The 22,655-nt window shown below is 36.9% G+C and overlaps 1 protein-coding gene across 1 annotated transcript in view; it reads right to left on the bottom strand.

Annotated features, from left to right (window-relative positions):
* Positions 1-22,655, bottom strand: part of SOX6 (SRY (sex determining region Y)-box 6) — a gene marked incomplete at its 3' end in the record, with an annotated part of 172,104 nt that overhangs the window by 40,947 nt on the left and 108,502 nt on the right. The gene's annotated exons all lie outside the window — the stretch shown is intronic.

Raw genomic sequence — 22,655 nt, 5'->3', positions numbered from 1 at the left:
GATCTTACAACATTGTATTGTCCAAATATATACCCACAACTCAGATATGTTATTTCAAAATCTCACCACAGTATTAAATAGTCTTCTAGTCAACACCCCAGCTCTTAAGATTTAAGGCTCCAACATCTTGGCTCCCAATTAAACTAACATCCTTTGCCATACACACCTCACTATAACATATAAATTGCTTGTCCGTCTAAGCAGTTTTATAGCTTTATGCACTATCATGTAGCTTGGTAATTATGGAGCTGTATTCAGAGACCATTTCAGAATAAAACCTACTATATCAAATTTAATTTGACCTTAACAAATGTATCAATACCCACAAACATGCAAAAGCAAAAAATTCTTCACCTTATACCAGCATTTGTATTCAACATATAGAAAACGGGAGATGTCATAGAATCGTGTCTGTTAAATCCCCATGTTAATTTCCCAGTTCCTTAATTTATGCTACATGTGTTTCAGAGACAGTGGCTACGATCACAGAGAGTTTTTATCCACCATTCTTTAACCCCAGAAGTACCCAAGGGTTCAACTGTGATTCTTCTGATTAGTAGTTAAGCAAACATATAATGGTTTATATATCAAAGCTGATGAATATAGGAAGAAATTGGGTTTTTAGGCAGAAAAAAAATTTTGCCCTCATCCTACCGTAAATCGGTGGCATTAAATACTATTAAAAAGTTAAAGTACACTTCAAGCAAACTTTTTTTCATTTAATTCCTAAAAAACTTTTTTGGTCAAATCCCATATGTTGACCTATGACATTGTTTAAATAGCGCCAAATTTTCTTGTCATATCCCCATTACTTTCACAACCATTGATGCAGTGCAGAAATGCTACTGTGTGTGTCTATGAGGGTTAATTTACGAACAACTCTTCTCTTGGGAAAGCCCTGAGATGTAGGTTAATAAAGGTCAAGCAAAAAATAAACACTTTACAGTATTTTTTTTGAATCCATTGCTCAGGAAAATCAACTTATAATAAAAAGGTCTTTGTGCAATTACTGCTATTGCACTGGGGCATGAAAGAAACTAGCTTTGAGCAGCTATTTCTCTCATTTTAGCTGAGGTAAGCCTGGCTGTGTGTTTTAGGATATGAGTTAAACTTGGTTAGATTGGAGTTGATCCCCATGTGCCCAGCACAGGCATTTACCTCAAAAAACGGTGTTAGTTTTGCTGTGTGGTGTTCCTTTACGCTGGCTGTACAGGAGTACTGCAAATGAAAACCATAGACTCTGTCCGACAGAAACAACTATAGGGTATATTGGAAGGGATTCAACAGAATACAACTTAACAATCATTTTCAGTGGCTCCCAACTACAGTCTAGTCAAATGGACCCAAGGCTTAAGAAATATCCCTTTCAATCACCACATACAGAAAGTATTTCCATGGGGTTGCAAAGGTACAAGATACCAGCACAATCTCACAAGACGCAGAAGAGATCAGAGTGAATACCATGGTTCCAGTGATAGTACATACATACCCATAGCAATACTTCGCACCATAGTGTCATAAAAATAATTTGAAACGCATATTAATCCTACAATGGTTATTTCCCAATGCAATCCTGTAGACTTGGATCCACTCCACCATATCCAAAAAGATATTTTTTTTTTTTAAACTCTCAAACAAAAGCAATTCTGTAAGTGTGGAGAAATACTATTGCATGTTCTGGCTATCTGCTATTCTTCCTTGAAATACTATTCTGAATGCTGCATCAGGTCCTCAGCCTATGTAAATCAATGTAACTTTGGCTAAAGATGGCTTACATTAGAGTGTAAGTTTGAGTTTACAATTAAGAGAATTATCCAGACTGAAAAATGTCCATACTGAATGGTAACCATCCCCTCCCATGGGTCTTCCCTCTGGCACATATTAACTGCTATTCCTAGGTAAATGTTGGTTTCACCCAGAATTAGGTGTCGATTTTCAGCATAGGTCAACTGAAAAGCACAAATAAGCATTAAAAAGGAAGAGAATGTACAAGTACCAGTGATCACTGAATTATTAAAGATGTTAAATGAATGCCAAAAAATTGATAGACACCTTAGTTTTTGACAATTTTTTTTTCCTGAGGGTTTTTTTAATTATTGTTACTATCATTTCGACTTTACTGAGGGGGGAGAAATTGGGAGGCGGGGTTGATTGGTGTACTTCATAAAATCGGCTACATGCCCAGAAATTTTAATTGCTGAGATGTTCCTCAGGTCTTTCTGAAAACCAAGACTGCAGCAGATGCCTGAGAAACACTCCGATTCCGTCTCTTCCCATTCGCAAATACAGCGTATTGTTGGGTCGGCACTTTCCCCTTTTGTCTCCTCTGTGCTAAGTTGTTGATGATGCCATTTTTTGCCATCTGCCCCAGAGCTTCATTAAAGATACATGAATGGACTAACTGGGCTGCTATCTTGTGAGGAACAGGTGCTATTGTTTGTCCCCGAAGACTTGCACTAAAGATCTCACTCAGAATACTTGAGAAAGAGCATCTGCAGCAGTCAGTCAGAGAGTAACTTGGCAGAGCCTCTACTATGGGCTAATATGCAAACAGTGACACTCAGGGGGACTCATTTTCTCTTTCATGAAGATTTTTTTTTTTTTGTGATGGGTCGTAAATGTTTGGTTTCAAACAATTCTGCCGGTCTATATCTTTAACTGAATTGTACAAACTCTGGAGGAAACCCGAGTATATTCTTTCCAAAATTCAGTTCTGCAGCCTCGAGTAAAATCCCGGTTTTTATAAAGCTACCTCATAAAATTAATCTTTGTTTCTATACAACAAGCTCAGGTTTAACTATGTTAAACATGAGAAGCCACCAAGATTAGGGAACTCTTAAAAGGTAGTGTACCATTCCTTTAATATCCCATCACAACTCTGACAGCCCTTGGGAACTGATTACAGCACTTCCTTGCCTGAGATCTAAGTCAGGAAGCAACTTTAGAGCAAATCAGCCCTGATTAGTTCAAGAAGCAACTTCCAATTTGATTCTCGCTGAAATAATAAAAGCCGGTGGCCCATTTGATAAGCTGGGCAAATCTGCAGTACTTTGTCCCACAGTCATGTGAATGCTAATCTCAGAAGTTGGCTGGACTATTCTCCTTGTTAAAAGGTCACTGATGGTTAGTGTTGTGCATGGAAAATGGAAGCCAAAGTGATATGTCATACAAAAATAATGCCTTGAATGAAAGTGATCTGCCTCTTTTGGATAAGGAACACAGTACATTTAGTGAGACTGAGGAAGAGGAAGGGTTCTGTCTTTAAAAACCAAAGCCACTTCTGCAACAATGAACATTGCAGCTAGAGGAGTAGAGGCATTCAGAGAAAAGGATGACAGCAGTGCAAGCAAAAAGGCAGCTCACACATTTCTGCTTAGCTGTGAGGATCACAGGTTTTAAAAGCAGAAGTAAATCCCACCCTATAATGGTGGATGAATTCCTCGCAAACTTTTCAAGATCAAACTTGACAAGTTGCCTCTCTGTTGCACAGTTTACTTCAGTAAAGGGGAGAATTAAGTGCCATCCTTTTCAGACATAGTAAGGACAACCTTTATAATATTTTATCCCTTCCTTAAAGCTTCTTTTTTTAATTACAGCCAGCACTAGTATAAAACAGTGTGATAGACTAAATATGCTCTAATTGCCTAAAATAATCCAGCATCAATATTTAAAATCATTGCCCCCTCTTCTTCCACCAATAAAATCTCTGGACCCTGTTCTCAACTTGTAGAAATCTTGAGATGTATATTGAATCTAACAGACTACTCTAACGCATGTTAGCTGAGAAACCAATCTTTGAATTTGCTGAATTGACTTTTTTTTTCCCTTTAGTATAGGATGTACAGTACCTATTGTCCTTGTCATGTTGCAGCCTCTGTGAGAACCTAATTCATTCACAGCAGGTTTAAACTTTTCATAATTTAAACTTGAATTCCTACCTAAGATTTTTTAATTTCTTGAAAATTGGTACAGCCAGACTACAACTTTAACCTGTCTATGCAGACATTAAGCTTTTAATTTCCATAGTGAAAATATGTTTGACATTTCCTACTCTCTCATTTAGAAACTGGAGTGTAATAGAAGAGTTTCCCAGGTAATGGCAGTGCATCAAGTAAGAATGTGCATTTTCAGAATGCTTAAAATATGTGTTTAGATGATAGAACACAATGACTATAACTGATAGCCCAACAGGGTACATTTTAGGTTGATTGATTTTAAAAATCTTAATGGCACTGAAAGCAGTGTTTGTGCCCTATGAGTGCAAGTCTTTTAATACCCTGCATATTATATGTATTTACCTGCATATTAAATATTTATCTGCATTTTAAATAGTCTGTTTGCAATACGTGGCACTATTATTTTTATACCACCATTGGAATTTTATTTATTTCAATAACTAGTATTGGGTTTTGTTGTTCTTTGTAAAAGAAGAAATATAAGAAGTTTTGTTAATTTGAATTGTATTTTGATTAGGTCATTTTGGTGACTCTGCAAGAAAGCAAACACCATGTTGCGTAAAGAAACAGGGACTTCTATGAAAACTTATATATGTGAAAGTCAGTGGGATCACTTACTTAAAGTCAGTTACGTGCTAAGATTTTTGCAGGTTTGGGCCCAAATCTCCTCCCCAACTCTGCCAATATTGTAATGAACTCGTGCCACGATTGAGCCCTTTTCTGGTCCCAAAAATGATCTATTTAGAAAAACTGCAGAAGAATTGTACTGAAAAAATAAAAAGGTCTCTTTGCTTATAATTGAATGGTCTGGCTGTTTTTTATTTGTGCCGTTCTGATGAAGCAAAGCGACTGTAAGGCTGGGTTAACTGACCGGTTCAGTTATAAAGGATCTGGCAATACTTTGTGTGCGAGTGGTGGCTGGGCCTTTTGTTCTGAGCTCAGAAACATAACTGATGAACTCTCAAGGCTTTGAATTAATGTGCTGTCAATGCCTAACATTCTCTAATGTAAAGATAATATGTGAAAGTGGACTCAAACACTTAAGTGAGAAATTCCCTCTAGCATAAATAATCCCAGGGAAGCAGCCGTGACTCTGCGTGAGGAGGAACGGCAATCGAAGAAAGGTGGGCTCCAACAGACCAAAAGTGATCAGGCAGGCGCTGTGTCACAGCTAAGACACTGAGAATCGTGTCGACATAGCTCCCACATTGGAAATTATTCAGAGACTACTTTCTGCTCCTGTTAGCAATATAGAATCACTGGAGCTATATCTATATAGGGAGGTATATTATGTTCTAATTTATCTGCCATCTAATTATCTACAGTCTAATTGAAAAATATTTCCTCTCAGTGAAAGTACATGAGCCACAAAGAAAATGTCTGCCAATGAGATCCCAGGGGAAGTATTGGCAAATAAACTGTAAAAAAGATACCACAAACTTGCAAAGTGAGAATATTTCATATGGGAAATACTATGAAAAATATGTAGCCCACTACTGAATTTGTAAAGGGACGGTAACTGCTATTTTCTTTCTTTTCCCCTATCGTTTTCTCCATTTGTCCAATGCTTCACCATGATTTGGAGATTTAACTCTAATGCAGTGGCCACTACATTAATGTGAAAATTGCAGCCATGATCATAGAGCGAAACAGACCTTCGTTATTTTTTATTATTTCTTCCTCACTACTTTGAAACTTTAAATGAACTAAACTTAAATTCTGTCTACTTTGGAAATAAAGAAGGCAGCAACAGAAAAATACTACCAAGCACACTGAAAACAGTAGTTTTAAACACTAGCTCTCATTTCATTTCTATTAGCTTCTCATTGTATTACCCTGTTTTTATACAGCTCCTTGACTACCTGGAAATTCAGATTTCAACTAAAGATGATCTCATGAAGTTAAGAGTATGATAAATGGTAATTAAATCTATTTAAATTGTCTGTATTTTAAGAAACTCTCACTAGGAGGGATGGAGAACATCTCTGCTATAGAGAAATAAATAAAACATGTTATGCAAAAGTGAATTTATAGTTCATTTGGAATTAGAGATCTACCACCTTTTCAATCCATACAAATGCATAATCTTGTCAATTAAATATTATTGTTAAGGTCTAGTAGTATGTTAAAATCACTTTAAAGTGCAACTAAGGAAAATTCATGTGTGTTTATTACTCCTTAAGGGTCTATTAGTGGGTATTTTATTCAGATTTGTGTTGTAAAATCTGCATAAACTCAGCATATTGTTATCCCCATGTGTGCATTTGTTTGGTTAAAGCATAACAGCAAATCTCTATTTCTGCAACTTCTGGAAAAGTCAAGAGAACTAAAAGAGTCCTAATTTTAATCAGATACAAACAGTTATCTCTACAGAAGTGAAGAGTTGACTATTATGCAAATTGTCACAGTTAGTGGTCACCAAGCCATCACAGAAGACTGAGCAAGTCAATTATTTCCAAAGACTAGTGAAGATGTATGTTTCTCATTTGCACCTTGTCTTATTCATGCCAAAATAAGAAAAATATAGCAGCCTAATGATACTTGTTGATATTTTATACACGGAAGCTCCACTACTTCAGCTCAAATCTAAATCTAAATTGTGTCAGAAATTCCTTATTAGCTTATGTTTTTATGGTGATATCAAAATGTGCAAGATTTTTGGAGTACACGGAAATTTCCTGTTGATGGAAAAATTTAGAGCAAGAGATGCTTCAAAATTTGCATTTCATATTGGTGCTTTCAAGCAGAGGTTTCCCCCCACATCCTTTCAAGACAGAGTTCTTTTTTGAATAGTAGCCATCACTAGTTATTAACATGAAACTAATTCCCTCAACAGAAGGGCTTGCAATGTACCTATAAAAAAAAAAAAATCCATACAAAAATCATTTAGTACCGCAACGCTGACAATTGGTAAAGGAAGGATTGTCTTTCACTTTAAAGAATAGCTCCAGCAGAAATGGAAACGAAAACAGAAACATCTTTCAATGGCTCTGATTAAAACTCCTTCTGCCCTATAGAGGTTAAAAAGGTACAACAAAAGAACAATTTGGGGGTTTTCTATTACATTAAAAAAATAGAGAATACATCTGAAATCCAGGGGGTCATTGATGCTTACAGGATTTCTACCATTTACTTCGTTATGGGAAAAATTTCTTCCTGACCAGCACGTTGTTTTTAAAGCTTTCTGTATTTTCACTGATATTCCAAGATTTGTAACTATATTCTATTGTAACTGTATAAGCACTTAGAGCTTTTGAATACTTTACAATTATTAATTAATTCAAGCTCAAAAAACCATTCAGAGGACAGTATTACATCTACAGTTTACACAAGGGGACACTCAAAGAGGCCTTGATTTTGTTCTCATTCACAAAAGTGGCAATGCATAGCGGAGAGAAACCAATCCCATTGTAATCTGCTGCTTGTAAACTTTACACCTTACTGTGCAATTGTATAAAGAGCTACCCAAGGTGCAGAGCTATGGCTAATGAGGGAAATGCCCTGTTGAAAAAATCAGAGAGAGGCAGCTTTTGAGCAGGCACGTGTCAGTGCTACACACTTCAGCCCTCTAACCCTCGCGTACGGGCAGGATCCAAGGGTGGAGGTGAGTCACAGGGGCGAAAAGGAGACACCTTTCCCATCCCACCCAGTCCTATGGCTTATTTCTTCAGGTATTTACTTCTCTGATTTTACTCTTCCCTATTATAGAGACAAGTTTTGATAGTTGCCCTTAAGCCTAAGTGGATAACAGTCAAGAGACTAAGTCAAAGGAGGTGTTCACATCTAGTGAGAATATTCTTGCTTCTGTATATTTTTGAAAGTGATTTAATGCAGAATAGTAACCTAGATAACTTCCAGAAATCACATGATGTTTATGGAGTGTCTAGATCGAAACACAAAGGGTTATCAAAGGCAATTATGTGGAGAACCAGTTTAATGCAGAAAACTCCTGTGTCTAGAGATCAAAGTAAAATCAGAATACTGATTGCATGCAAAAATTAATTTGCTCCATCTCTTCTTAGGATTCCTCAGATTTTGACATGATCTGACCATCTTTACTCAGCAAAGGCTCCAAGAAGCTGGTGTGTTTGCACAGTATGACTGAGGTGACTGCCACCGCTAGGTATAGGGTAATTATTGCAGACTTGGGAGTAAGCAACAGAGTTTCTAAACTTCCAGTGACATACACACAGCCTGCTTCCTTCCTATGCCAACTGTGTCTGGCTCAAATCAGTTATATTGGCTCTTCAACTTTCTACATTTACGAATTTATGATTCATCTACAAAAACATTTTGAAAAAATAAAACCATTAAAAAGGTAAAATAAGGCAGAAAACCAGGAAACTCATATTTTAAAAAAGCATTAGGTATTCCCTATCCAACTTTGGGTGTTAAAATTCTAGCAATGGCTATACTTCAGACATAAATCCATACTGCTGTGCTGCCTCTTCTGCAGAGGATCCTGATATTCAAGAAGGAATGCCAATCTTCCCATTTTCTGCCTTTCCCCAATTTGTCAGAACTCCAGTGTTATTTAAAGCGCGCTTTCGGCTTGCAAATAGATCCTTGCCATGAATCCCACGACCACGCTCATGTGAGAGTGACGCTGCTTTCAAAGTTGGGATGTTTTCTTCAGTTGTTCATGACAATCGGTGGGAGTCAACAGCACAAAGCTGTGCTGCAATTCCCTTTCTGCCTGCCTGCCAAACCTGCGGCGAAAGGCTGGCTCCTCTGCAGCCCTAACGTGCTGGCGTTGGTGTGATGAAATGCACGCGCAAATCGACACAGAATTACGGGGCAATAACAATGGCCCTTTGTCCAGCTGTGCCTGCTCCCTGCTCTGCAGCCAGGCTTTATCTGCTCAGGAAAAGCCTGCTTTAACTGACAGGTAGGAGATTAAATCTACAGCTGCCGAAACACAATCTCCGCTCTGTTAGATAGGCTTTCATTGAAAAGCACTACAAACACATAATTTGTTTATGTTGTACCAGCAATCTTTGACAAAGCAGACTGTCTAGCTGAGACAAATGTGGTTAAACCCATTTATTGTATTATTTCTGCTACACAGAACAAGCTCTTAAAATGTAGAAACTAGACAAGGCACAAAGCTCTAGCTGTCTAAAGAAATCAAGAATAGATGACTTTTTGTTACACTAGCCCCCTTTACACAGCATAGCATGTTCCCTCCTGGAAAACATCCACTGTGATTCTTTCTTTTTCGCTTCCCCCCCGCCCGGTCCCCCCCTCCTTTTTTTTTTTTCTTTTAAAGTGGGTGGTTCAATGATGTTTTATGTTTCCAGGTTTTAAAGTTTCTTTTGTTTTCTCTAGCATCAATAGATACAAAATAACTAAGTCAGTCAAAGGATGCCTTCAGATTTAAGAAACAAGGGAATATTTTTGAGAAACTACTTCTCAAAGAAAGAATAATTTTCCAAATACACTGTCTGGTCTTCCTGACTGAATGCACGCTCAAACAGAAGTTTCGCCTGACTAACGAATGCTGGACTGACACCCCCCCACCCCTTCTCTCTCTCTTTTTTAATCATCAATCACATATTTCTCAAAACATTACTTCATTTTTGTTACACCTTCTGCCTAATTTTAGAACAATATTGCTGGCTGTTTATTTCAAATGAAAGGTGCAGGGAACCGAGGAATTAAGTGTTTATAAATCTGAGTTTTCAGATTGAAAACAACCTTCTTCATAACGCACATGCTTTATAAGAAAAACCTGTCTTTTAGCCCTAGTTGCTTCTGGCTATATATTACTCCTAGTAAACCCTCCTGCAAGAACTAAATGGATACTATATACTGAATATGAGAAGGGCAATGCTCACCCCTCAGGAGGAGAGCCTCAGAAACGCCACTTCCTCCAGCGGAGCAGGACACGCTCCCGAGAACAGAGCGGGGCCCGTACCAATCTCTACTTTCTATATTTAAGACTCTGTTCTCTGGCTGATCTGCATATGCGACTCCAATTAATGTTACTGGGAGTTGTGTGCACACACAGATGTGCTTAGCGACTGGCATATTAAAACATCCCTTCGCTCTGATGAAATTCAATAAATGAGTTTTCCCAGTGTTATTACTATAGACGCTCAATAAGGAAGATCTTGTAAATCACAGAATTGTTGCTCTAATGGTTAACCATAATTAAAAGGAAAAGAAATAGGAAGAGTAGTCAACATCTTAATGTTTTATCATTCATATTACTTCTATAACCCTCTTGCCTCTCCTGGGGCATTCTTTTACATACCCTTTTGCAGCATGTTGGTTTCCGTATTATTTTATTTAACCTTAATCACAGCATTCATCTCTGCATTTGAGAGGAAGCTGTACGGAGCTACCATACAAGCTGCCACTCAGAACATTCAGTTTGGCATAAAATTTAAAAAGTATGCAATAAACTGGCTGAATCCATAGGGAATCCCTCAAACAGCATGGATAATGAGGGGAATCCATAACAGACATAAACAAACCCAGAAAGATGTCTGGGGCCAACATCATTATGTAAGATATATGCCCAAGATGTATGGGCATACGTTTGAATGTTCAAACTCAGCCCGTATCAGATTGATTGAATCTCAGCATGGGGTTCAGCTAATAAACAAACCTTGCCTTTGGAAAATATTTGGGGCTGAAATCACATATTACAGCCAGGCACCTACTACATGTGGCACCAAGATGCCCTCCTACCTTAAAGCTTTGTTAAAATAGGATGGTAAAGAAAATGAGAAATCCATACTATCAGAGGAACAGACACAATTTTCAGGTTAAGTGGCACAACTCTAAAGACAGTTGCTACCCACAGACTGTATTTCAGTCTATGCACCAGGGGCATATGAATAGAATTCACATTAAAAATTAGAGACCAGTTTGAATCTTTGGGCTTTGATGCACACTTCCCATGTTTTTTAAGCATGTTACTCATATTCTTATAAAGGATACAACAATAATGCTAGCAAATCTTTTTGGTAATTATTAATTTCACTGTAGAATAGCTTTTTTGCTATGCTTGGCTTGTTAAAAAAATGCATTTTGCTCACCTCAGGGTACACCATTAGCCTGCATATTTGCTCTTCTCCTTTTTTTCCGGGTTTTGTTTAAAAATTCTTCTTAAACCTGTATATTAATCACTGCTCAGAGGGTGAAAAGATTTGCAGGAGCAGCTGAAGTGCTACTCTTTTTCCAAAGTAGGAACAAGTTAGTGCTGACATTTTTTACATACATTGGAATAGGAATGAAAGAGACATAGAGAAAGGAAAACATAAAAATTAAGATTAAGGGGGAGGGCTGACTTGGTGATACAATCAGACTCCAACATATCAGTCTAACATAATGACATCTTGCAAAACTGTGAGTCACGATGGCATGCCCTAGGGACAGCCAGATCCAGAAAGTAAGTCACCCTTGTCATAATTTTGGTCATTTGGTCAGGTAATAAGAAAACAAGAGAAGGATCTCTGCAAAACTGCCTATCCAAATAGACTTTCAAAATCAGGGGAGAAGACAAAAAGGTTCTTTCGACAGCTCTGTTCAAAGTCTTACATCTGTGCTTACCTGTAAACTACTGTGCTCCATTCTGAAGCTGTGTCTTAGGGTTCGACTATATAGGAAACAACTGCACATTATTTCAGTACATGTATTTGTAGTACCTTAGTTCTTCTGCACTACATCCCCATATGGACAATGTTTAAGTACACTGAAGATGCCTTTGTGGAAATTTATTTACTCACTAGGAGGAGATTACTCTTAAAAAGTATGCACTATGGAAGTTAGTGTGTAGTACATGCCATTATAAGTCACATATCTTAACGAGCAGAAACTTTTCTATTAGACATTTTCTTAAAGTTAAAGTGAACATCTCTTTCTATATATAAAAATACATAAGTGTATAGATATGCCTATATATTTTGTATTATAAAGAGAAAAGCATATTCTACGTCTGCACATGTACATATATAATATACAGATCTGTGTATATATATGTAGAATACATATTTATATACACATACAGATATATTTTGTATAAATATTTTAAAATATACATATACACACACACACATAGGTATATACATGCAGAATATGTTTTGCTCTTCTTTTCTAAATCCCTCACTTGAGATTTCAGTGTTCTTAGACCCATCTGGCTAAACAACTTGCTTGCTGCACTCCTGGATAGTCACCATTTGATTGACTTTCTTGGACACACAAAACCTGTTGTTTCTTCAACACTTACTCTGGGAAGACCACCTTTATCTCTGCAAAGATGTACTTTGAGCCTGATACATTTAACAGGATCACCGCTGAGTGAAGAAATCAGCAAGCCAGCTGGGCTAATCATAGTGGTAGACAACTTGAGTAACAAAAAAAGTAATTTGGAAATCACCCTATCACTCACATTTATTATTGCTGGATTTATTTCTGTCTCTTCTATTTATCAAATAATTTTTTTTCTCCTTCACTTAATCTTTTCACTCCTCACCTTCAGTCTCCTTGCAAAACTCCCAGCATTTACTCTCACTTCATCTCTTTTGGAGAGTATTTTTTCTGAATACAAGGTAGCTATCCAGCTTTCTAGGCCACTGATACCAAGAAATAATGCCCAAAAGTTGTCAATAAACTTCCATTGTGAGGAAGGAGACCATAGCGAAGTACATTTGGCTTTCTTGGCTTTAGGAAGGTCATTGTCACAAATACAAGAGAAGCTCAGCCATAAAAGTAGCATCATATCAAGGCAATGAGGACACCCACAAACATCTATTTTTTAAGATAGACATACGCACCTGAAACAAATTAAAATCATGCTTTTCTAAAGCCCTCCTAGTGCACTCAAGGGTCTTCAGACTAAACAATGCTCCTCCCCAAACTCCTCCTTTTGTTAGCACGTGCTTGTTTCTGTCTTTTTGGGTAAATAAGAGTTTTCAGGATGTAATTTTCCATTTCAGTTTAGATGCATTTTTCAAAAGAACGTTTAGGTGGTGGGTTGTTTTTTTTTTTTCATTGTGAAGGTCGGTCTAACTCCAAAATTGCAACAAAAGAAAAGACAAGAAAATAAGATACCAATATAGAGTTTCTGAGATGTGAGGGCAAATGGGTTAAACAGGATTAACGTGAGATGCACAGACTAACTAATCTGTACATTTATTTTGGACCACATTATTATTGTATCTTTAAGGGAAATGGAGGGGAGAGGTGTGGTATTGTATTTTAAGGAAAACAGAGGAAGAGATTTTGCTTACTGTCAGGTCAGTAGTGTGCCTAAATGATTTCATGCTTAGACCCATCCATGCTTCTTTAAGTAGATTGGATGTCTATGTGACATTATTACTATCTAGCTGCTTTATTTTGTGGCTGAATAGAGTAATACCCACTGTGTTTCCAACAGTACATGCACCCCCAGTACCACTGCCCCAGAATTGGCTGGTGCATGTGGTACTGTGCTATTTGCAGCTCTGTTACAAACAGCAGAGAGTTTGTAAGATCTAAGACATCTCAGCATTCATATTGTATATTTTCAGTATACGTCAGCCTGATCTCGATTCTGTCTCCTGGAAGTCTGGACCATGTTCAAATCACTCATTTGTTTTCCATACTCACTGTCTGACTGGCTTTTGCTGTAACCAGTTACTGCTATAACCTCTGTGCTATGCATAATAAAAATCTTTCCCATCTGAGTTGTCTGCCATGGTTACTGGAAATCTGCTGCATGTAGCATTCCCAAGAGCAGGAAAGGAAGGTACCTTTACTGCAATTGGATAAACACTGCCTTTTCTTTAAAATGAACATTTACCCTCACTGCAACCACATCTAATGATGACTGCTAAGCTACCTCCACCTCTCCAATCGAATTGATATTAATTTGCATTTTACCCTTTCTAGTGTTGACATAATAACTGAAGTATATGTTCCTCTTCACTTTTCATCCCTTGTGTCAAGGAAAAAAAAACAGCTCCCTAATATTTCACAAAACTTCACCAGAAAATATAGCTAGGGTGAAAACTATCTGATCACTGCCTGCTCATGATGCTTTTTAACTGAGTTGGCGTGTTAATTTATTGCATGCTTTGTTTGTAAATGTGCTTCTGAAACAAATGAAGCATTTGCAAATATGATTAATCTACAGATTCAGAGGCGCACAATAAAGAAACAAATTACCGAGTGCCCTTGTTCTTTTACACAGAAGCTAAAATTCAACTTTCAAACATCTAAGACTGCCTAGCTTTATTTTTTCTTCAACTAATGTTGTTTCAAATGGAAGTTTTCAGCAATCACATTTTCTCTAAGTTCCTGATTCCAGTTTCATTTATACCAGTGTAACTCAGAAGCAACTGCAACATATGTTGTAAACCAACACTAGTGTAAACACCACGTAGATGAGGTCAAAATCAGGCTGTTATTGTTGAATTTTCAAAGTGCTCATGTAAATTAATATTTTCACCCTTTAGCAGATTTAGGCACATCGGCATGACCACAGAAATGCAACAAGTTGAAAATTCAAAGTACATTTGCTAGTGTATTTTATGCCACTCACATTTTCAGTCAGACCACCCAGAGCAAAGAAAAAAAAAAAAGGCACAACAAAAAAAAGCCCTCTGCATTGTTTGCAATAATATGGAAGGAAATTGAGTGTATATTCTCTTCTTCCTGTATTTTCCAGCTAGATTAAGCTGTTGTCTTCACAATTGCCTCCCAGCTGCTGTGACTTGTGAAAACAACAGACCCTGCTCTGTTGTCTGCAGAAAGCCTGGATTGTTATGAGTAACTTTATTGCAGGCACATGAGTGTGTTAAGACTTTAAAACACGCTCAAATGTCATGTGCACACCCAGTGACGGGCAAGAATAATTATGAAAAAACAAGAATTCTATGTCTACGAAACAGTGTCAGACAAAATGGGCCATTCATTGTGTTCCTTTGGGAATGCTTGGACTCTCCAGCCAGAAAACAAAAAAGGTACTTTTTTCCTGCCGTAGGCTGAATACTTAGCTTTGCCATCTGAGCCCTAAGAAAACATGGGCCCCCTCTCTAACTACTGGCTGGCCCGCACACAGTAAAAAGTATTAATGTCCCCCTTTTTTCCAGCAGTTCCCTCTGTGTAGGCTGCGGCCAATGTAAAGTCAATGCAAAGACAAAACAGTTTGCCTAACATTAGTAAAAAAAACATCACTCTTGTACAGTCTGAAAATCCCTCTGACACACAGAGGTTTATTCTAAGGCATATCCCCTCTATCCTTCAGCAAGTTACCGTAGCTACTGTTAATGCTTTTACCAGGTAATAACCCCTGCCTGCTACTTGGCTTCAAGCTTCCTGGGAGTCTACAGACAAGCCTGATTGTGTACAATTGTTTATTAGCTAACCGCCTAATTTACCGATGTCCCTTTTCACAATTGGTCTTCCTAATCAGAATCCATCTGCCCCCAAAAGGATTAATACAAATGAAAATATAACATGGCTTAGCTCAACATCAGGTCATTTTGATATCAGTTTTTTTCCTCACACGTGGACTAACTCCAGTCTCATCTGAACAGTGATAAATTACAAGCAAATAAAAAGCTTTTCATGCTATTTTTAGTCATAATTTCTATGTCAGAGACCATTTCACTAACATACATTTTTAAGCTAAGGAATTACATTTCTCTGTATTTTCTTTTGACCCAGTATCTCTTCCGCATATTCAGTTAAGTGTCTATAGATCTTTAAATGAGGTGATCATATCAATTCACTATTAAATCTGAGCACTGTTTTACTGAAATAGCAACAACCCACCATGACTTGAAAAATCCTTCTATGCTACCCATAAAAAGATGAGAAATATTTTTAATGAATTTGGCCCAATCATTGACTGTGGATTTGCAGGTTAATATTTAAGACATCTAGCATGGATTTCACCTTGCCATGCTCAAAGCAAGCTAGGAAATGTGAAAACAATGGAACCATAATTCTTGAAGGGCTCTGGTGCACCTGTGCATTCATATGGAGCAACAGAAGGAAAAATGAAGGATGAATTGTACCTCCAACAATTTTATGGATTGCCATTTTCTTCACTAAGCCTTCTTACTCTGCTTAGATAACATAAGTAGATTACGTCTACAGCATTAAATGGGTTTTGAAAGGATACGGTGCTTTAACGTTAGCTTCTACCCTTCTTCAGGGCACAGACTGTCCTTTCTTATTTGTACAGTATACAAACAGCACCTAGCATAAGACAAATCTGATCCTGACTGGGGTCTCAACCAACTGTGCAAATATTAGTACTTTTAATATTATAATAGGAGGTCATTATGGTTAATCCTGGGTCATCCCAAAATATCCCAGGGGGATACATCAAAGATGAATGTGCACAGGTAAATTGCCTGTCCTTTTCTAGAATCTAAAGGAGAAAAAGGTTTCAGACCACTTCTTGTCACTCCTAATATGAAAGTACAGGATTACCCTCGAACATGTATTTAAATTAGAAACATACAGTACTATGAAATGAACCATCAGGCCATCCATGAATTTGTTTTAACAATCCAACAACATCACCATTTCTCATTCATCCACTTAGCTTAATTTTCCTACCATCACTTTCATTGCTGAGGTTGTCTCTATTAAGCCATTTTTTGTGCATCATTAACTTTTAACCAGGCATCGATAGCTTTATTGTTTAAATTGCATATGACTTTATTTAACGTCAGCATTTCTTCTGGCTCCTGACATGAAGTCACATTTTATAACTAATTAAATTGATCCCTGGGAAGCAAAAGCCACTAAACGGAATTATTCGTACCCAAGTGTCAATATATTAAATCAAAGGGCTAATGAGTTGGGTCACTGCTTCTTTTATCTGAAAGCTACTGCAGAATAGAATTCATACCAACCTCTACTTTCTGCTTTAACAATCAATTTTATTTAAACCAAAGGTAACTAATTAATAAATTTTGATATAGCTGTAAATAATACATTTAAACCAGTTTTTACCACTGGCACACATGTTACAGTCAGTTTTTTAGGTGGAAAAAATTGCTTTGTTGACATAAGCTGTCTAAAAGCATATTTTTTTAACTCCCATGTGTAAAGAACATTATTGCTAGATCATAGGAAGCTTCCAAAATGACCTAAAAGGTGTTTTGTAAGTGAACAGTTTTGAGAACTTTTCAGTTTTCAGCCATTTCTATTATAGGCGTAAATCAAGATGAAAATTTGCCTCTTGGAACTGACAATACCGCCTAACGAAAGTGATTAAGAAATGACTAAATTTGTCATGTCAGCTTTTCCTATAGCTCTTGCAGCTGCTGAGTAATATTTTGGATGCTTTCACTATTTACATCTGGACACTACTTTTAAAATTCATCACCTAATAATTCATACCACTCACAGAATTAGTCATAGTTCAGCTTTCTTTGACAAAATGCTTGTAGATGGTTCAAGAAAGCTATCTTTACCGAAGTTGTCTTCAACTAATCTGTTTACATCCAGATTGTTTAAAAATACATTCTGAAAATCTCTCATGCCTTAAAAACACATTTTACCGCTGATTTGTTTTGCTTCAGATCCAATCAACTTCTCTTATTCTATAACCTTTGGAGAGTTCCATACAGGCGAGTGCACTTCGACGCTTACTAATATTTATAAGCTATTTATAAGCTATAATTATGCTTGAAGTCAAAGGGTATTAAAAAGAAAAAAATTAATTAAACAAAAAGGGTTGAGTGTCATTGCCTTGCTTTGCTTGAGCGGGGAAACAAGGGTGGGTGGAAACACACCTCCTTGTAGTGGCACTCTCAAATCATGACCTCGTGCCAACTCCTGCAAGCATGCGAGAAGTCAGAGGGCAGAATGGAGAGTCTTGGCTGACCCAAACAACTAATTTTTTGATGTGGCTTGCTGTACACACAAGCAGATCAGAAAAGAGGGTGAAATAACACTTTCTCTCATTCATTCATCCTCTTCTCCACAGCAAATAGGAGCAGGAAAGGAATGTGACTGAGTCACCACCAGCTCCCTAATCTACATCTAGGGCCGCACCCCTTACGCAAAACAAACTGTAAAATTATAAACTGGTTTAAAAGAAATACCTGAGCAACCATTGAAAGCAAGGCTGTGATTGTTCACTTTAAACTAATGGTTATTTTAACACATAATGGTGAATTAAAAATAGGATGGCAGCAATGTCCCTCTAAAACTCGGTTTTGTTGTTTTACCACTAAGATCAAATGCAACGCAAGGAACACCACAGATGTTTTTAAAAAATACATGTTCTTGTACCCACACATCATTTGCTTTTTCAAACAGTAAATTAGGGGTTTTCGGCGGGCACAGTGGCTCCCTTATAAAACAACTTTAAATAGTCACTTTTATCCATTTATAAATGGATATGCTTTGGAGGGTCAAGCATGTGCTGTTGTTTCACACCACAAATGTTTTCTTTCATTTCCAATGGTTAAATGTCATGAGAGCGCTTGACCCCATTACAGAACATCATTCAGTATCTGGGGGAAACCACAAATATGGCTGTACCTGTGGTTGGCATGAGATCATTTAAAAATAAAAGATCATTTCAAAAGTGGGTTTTGTAATAGTGAGACATTTGCAACTACAAATGTTGATTAAATATGGACTATCTTAATACATATTCTGTAGCCTTTATTCTTCTCTAATGTTTTGGTTTCTTTCAAATAGATAAAATATTTGGAGCTATAGCAACCCTGTCTTGTGGTTAAACTATGGGATACCATGGCTGGTCATTGAATATATGTAGATCTTTTTTCTCCCATTTAGACTCCTTGGGATTAAAAAAAAAAAAAAAAAAAAAAAAAAAAGATACAAATGGGGAAGTTCTACACAAGTGTTCGTGTCTTTGGGAGAAAGAGAGAGTAATGCCTTTAAAGAAAGACTTAAAACACAACGGTGCTACAACTCAGTCAGCCACAGTTTCCTTGCAAAGCACAGAGGGGTTTTTGTGTAAAGAATGTTTCAGAACCATGTTATAAAATTATGTTGTTGCCTGAGTTCACTGCAAACAAATTTCAGACATGGTGCTGGAGATGCAGTAGAAATAAATACTTGAAGATTGACAACTGCAACAAGATCTACCCATACTAGTCCAAAAAATCATGCTGTAACTGCTAGCACCAGCTGCGCTTAAAAATGGTTGAACACAGTTGAAACGAAAAAAGAAGTTTGATTCAGAAAAGTTTGAAATTCTCATTGATTACAATGGCAACTACTGTTGGCAAAACATGTGGGTACCTGAAGGGAGAAGAGAGCATTGTTTTCCCAAAGCAATATGGTTCACTGCACGTTACCCAGCTAATGTCGTTCAACCAGTATTATATTTTAACCACGGAGAAATCTGGTTTTTAAACTGTTACCTGGCAAAGATCCTGATGATATATTTGAGGTTCAATACTGCCCATGAGAAAACAAAACATGGGAATAATGTAAAATCTACCACTAAATATTTAGTATTGGCCAAATAGAATTGTTGGGAAACATATCTGTCATCACATTCAAAAATTGGTTTAGCTTATGGGTTTGGGGAGTTCTGCAAAAATAGAAAAGAATGGCCCTTACTATTTATATTTCCAAATTTTTTTACATGCTGTCTTTCACCAATGATTGCAAAATAATCTAATTAATTTACTTAAACTCTGAACATTGTTTTCTTTTTAGAAATGATCAACCTGGAACATGTGATCAAGAAATAAATTTCTAATTGTTTAAAAACAAAATCACCCTTTTTTTTGTCTGACCTCTTCAGTTTTTTGGGAGGGAGGGAAGGTATAAATACTACTGCCAAATAAGTTACATTTTGGGTGTCAGTATTAGAAAAAATTATTCAAGATCACACATCCATAACAGAATTGGAGATAGACACATAAAATCCAGTTACCACACCACCAGTTGTATTTTGGGAAGAAAAGTGGGAAGGGAGGGCTTGCAGATGTTAAATGCAAGCACACACATTAATAACCATTAAAATGGAAAAAGAATTGCTCACTAACATGCTAATGCCAATACTTTAAAATAATTTTTCCCCTAGTTTTTGCCAGTGATTTCACTGTTATGCCATTGCTGTTACTATACTCCAGTGGAAAGTGATTTGTTGATATCCCCTTAGGTCATTCCAAGATGTATGGAGCCTACAGCAATTAGCTGCTCATGTTTCTGTCAGTTTTCTGGTGCTAGACCTTCCTTTTCATGAGATACTTTTTAACCCCTCTTCATTTATACTAGATGCTTGCAGTTCTATTGCTCTGAGCTATATAGATAACAATTAAGCTGAAATGCTTGAGACCATTATAGTATTCTTTGTACTCTAGAGTTAGCATAACAATTTCTGAAGGCATCTAATATTCTGCATGAAGACAGGCAGAGAAAATGTGGTAAGGAATGTGAACTATTTATGCAAATTTTTATGATTTATCTTTGCAGTTTTTTGCATATGCTTTTCTCTAAATGCGAGCTCCCAGTTGCCTACGTATATGGACACAACTAGCCTACGTGTGAATTTCCAAACTGTTGTTACATTCAAAATTGTTGATGCAGAATGCAAAAGGACAGAATATCTTGAGCTCTGCACTCCCTTGGAATCTGTATTTTAAATTCTGTATATATATATATTTGTGTGCATCCATTATCTTTTCTCACCAAATTTAATAAAATCAGTATTTTATTATGATTACTTAAAAATGAACAAACTTTTGAGATCCACGTGCTTTAGGTGCAATAAAATGGAGGTGCAATTTTTTTAACCTATACAATTTGGTACCTAATTTGCAGGTGTACTTTGGGATTAGATGTCTAAATGATTTCAACTTCACCTGAAAAGAATTGGTTGGAATAAATTACTCCTGCCATAGGTTGTGCCCTGAAGGTTGGTGGAGTAAAACCAGGCCAGTCTGAGAAGTACTAGGACCTTAAAATATATCAGTAAGATGCTCAAGACATTTTAATAATATTTAGGAAGCAATAATTGCATTGGATTTCTGTGGCAAGTTGAACATACATCTTTCCAAAACATACACAATAGTTATCTTACATGAAATTTATTTTTGACCATTCCATGAGCTAAAAGAAGGATAATTAAAAAGCAGAGCTCTAGGAAACTTGGTGGTTTCATTTTGCAAGGATTTGTACAACCACTTCTTTATTTTTGTGTTGAATTACTCAAAGTGAAGCAACAACTAGCTGATCCAAAGTCAGAAATCATGCCAGCCTCACATGAAAATCAGTTTGCGGACATTTACATACATTCTAGATAAGTCTGAAGCATGTAAATTAATCTTACTAAGGGTGAAATTAAAAGAATTCCAGCAGCAGATTAGTATTACTGGTTGAAAGAGTAATAGTGCTAAAATATTTCTCAAGTACTATAGACAATATAGAAAAGAATTGAAGGCTTAGACACACGCACTAACAGATACAATTTGGGATTTTGCTAATGCAAACAGGCATACAAACAATTTTTCCAGGCCACTTTCCAAAAACTTTTGAGAATACAGCCTTAAGTGAGTACAGTTTTTCATGAAAGATACCAAACTGACAGCCAAAGAGCTGGAAAATTTCAAGACAGGTACACAGTAAAAATACTATCGCTAGTGAAAAAAACCCAAAATGAACTAGTGATACTAAAAATTAAATGAGTTGGTGATATTTCATCTCCATGTTTATCTACCTCTGTAGCATATGGCTTTTGTACTTTGCATGAATCACAATGAAGCATCAAATCCAAAAGTCAAGAGGCAAGTTTGCTATATACTTAAAAACAATTCACAAAAATGACTCTCTTTCTGTCAACTGCTCCCATTCAAAGGCCTGAATGAACAGGCTTTATAAATACGGGGTACTCATGGAAGCCTGCACAGCCAAGTATGCCTGCAACCAGATATTTCCTATGTGAATAACTAGACAGGGAATTTTCAAAGGCTTGTAGTAAGCAGTTTCGGCAGCAAATTCTCTCAGCCCTTAGTCACATGTTCCTTAAAAGGAAATCATTAGCAATCTAAAAACTCCCTTTCTTTAGTGTTTTCCAATGTATGCTCAGTGTACTGAGGCACTCTGTAAGTGATATAACCTACGCCTGAAACAGCAACCAAGTTTATACTCTCCTATAAAATACCATACATGTATACTGAAGATATATTATGTACCTAGCATGTTCCCGAGTCCATATCTTCCATGTCATTCAGACCCTACTTAATAGATGAATAAAGCCACATTCTAAAACATTTTAAAGTGGTCTTCCTAAGCCAAGCACTCAGACTCAGGTTATCTGTGTTCAATTCCCAGCTCCACCCAAGCTTCTTGTGAGACTCTGAGCAAGTCATTTAAGTGTCTGAGTTTCTTGCCTCTAAAATAGGATAAATAAAACTTCCATTCTATAATCCTTCTTTTAAGTCTTATCTAGCAAGATTTTTCAGTTCTTTAGAGAGAGGGACGTCCCTTGCTTCTCAGAAGCAATCGTGACTGAAGAGTCTAAGGTCGTTCATATCGTGACAAAACCTCCAACACATTGAACAGGATTGGCTCTACTCCAATACCATTCCAATAGCCTCAGTTCAGTTCTACCAGTGCCTTGCAATTAACTGTGGTCAATATCTGATATTTCAAGGAGCAGGGGGGAAATCCCAGAAAGCATGGATGGCTTTTTGCTAAGTCTTTAAACAAAAGGATTATGTGTTTTAAAGGGAATTCAATTGCTAGTTTTAGCAGTGA

This window comes from Cariama cristata, unplaced genomic scaffold (assembly GCF_000690535.1).
Source record: "Cariama cristata isolate BGI_N322 unplaced genomic scaffold, ASM69053v1 scaffold8221, whole genome shotgun sequence".
Lineage (NCBI taxonomy): Eukaryota > Metazoa > Chordata > Aves > Cariamiformes > Cariamidae > Cariama > Cariama cristata.
Note: the sequence above shows the minus strand (reverse complement) of the source record. Positions and strands in the feature narration are given on the sequence as shown.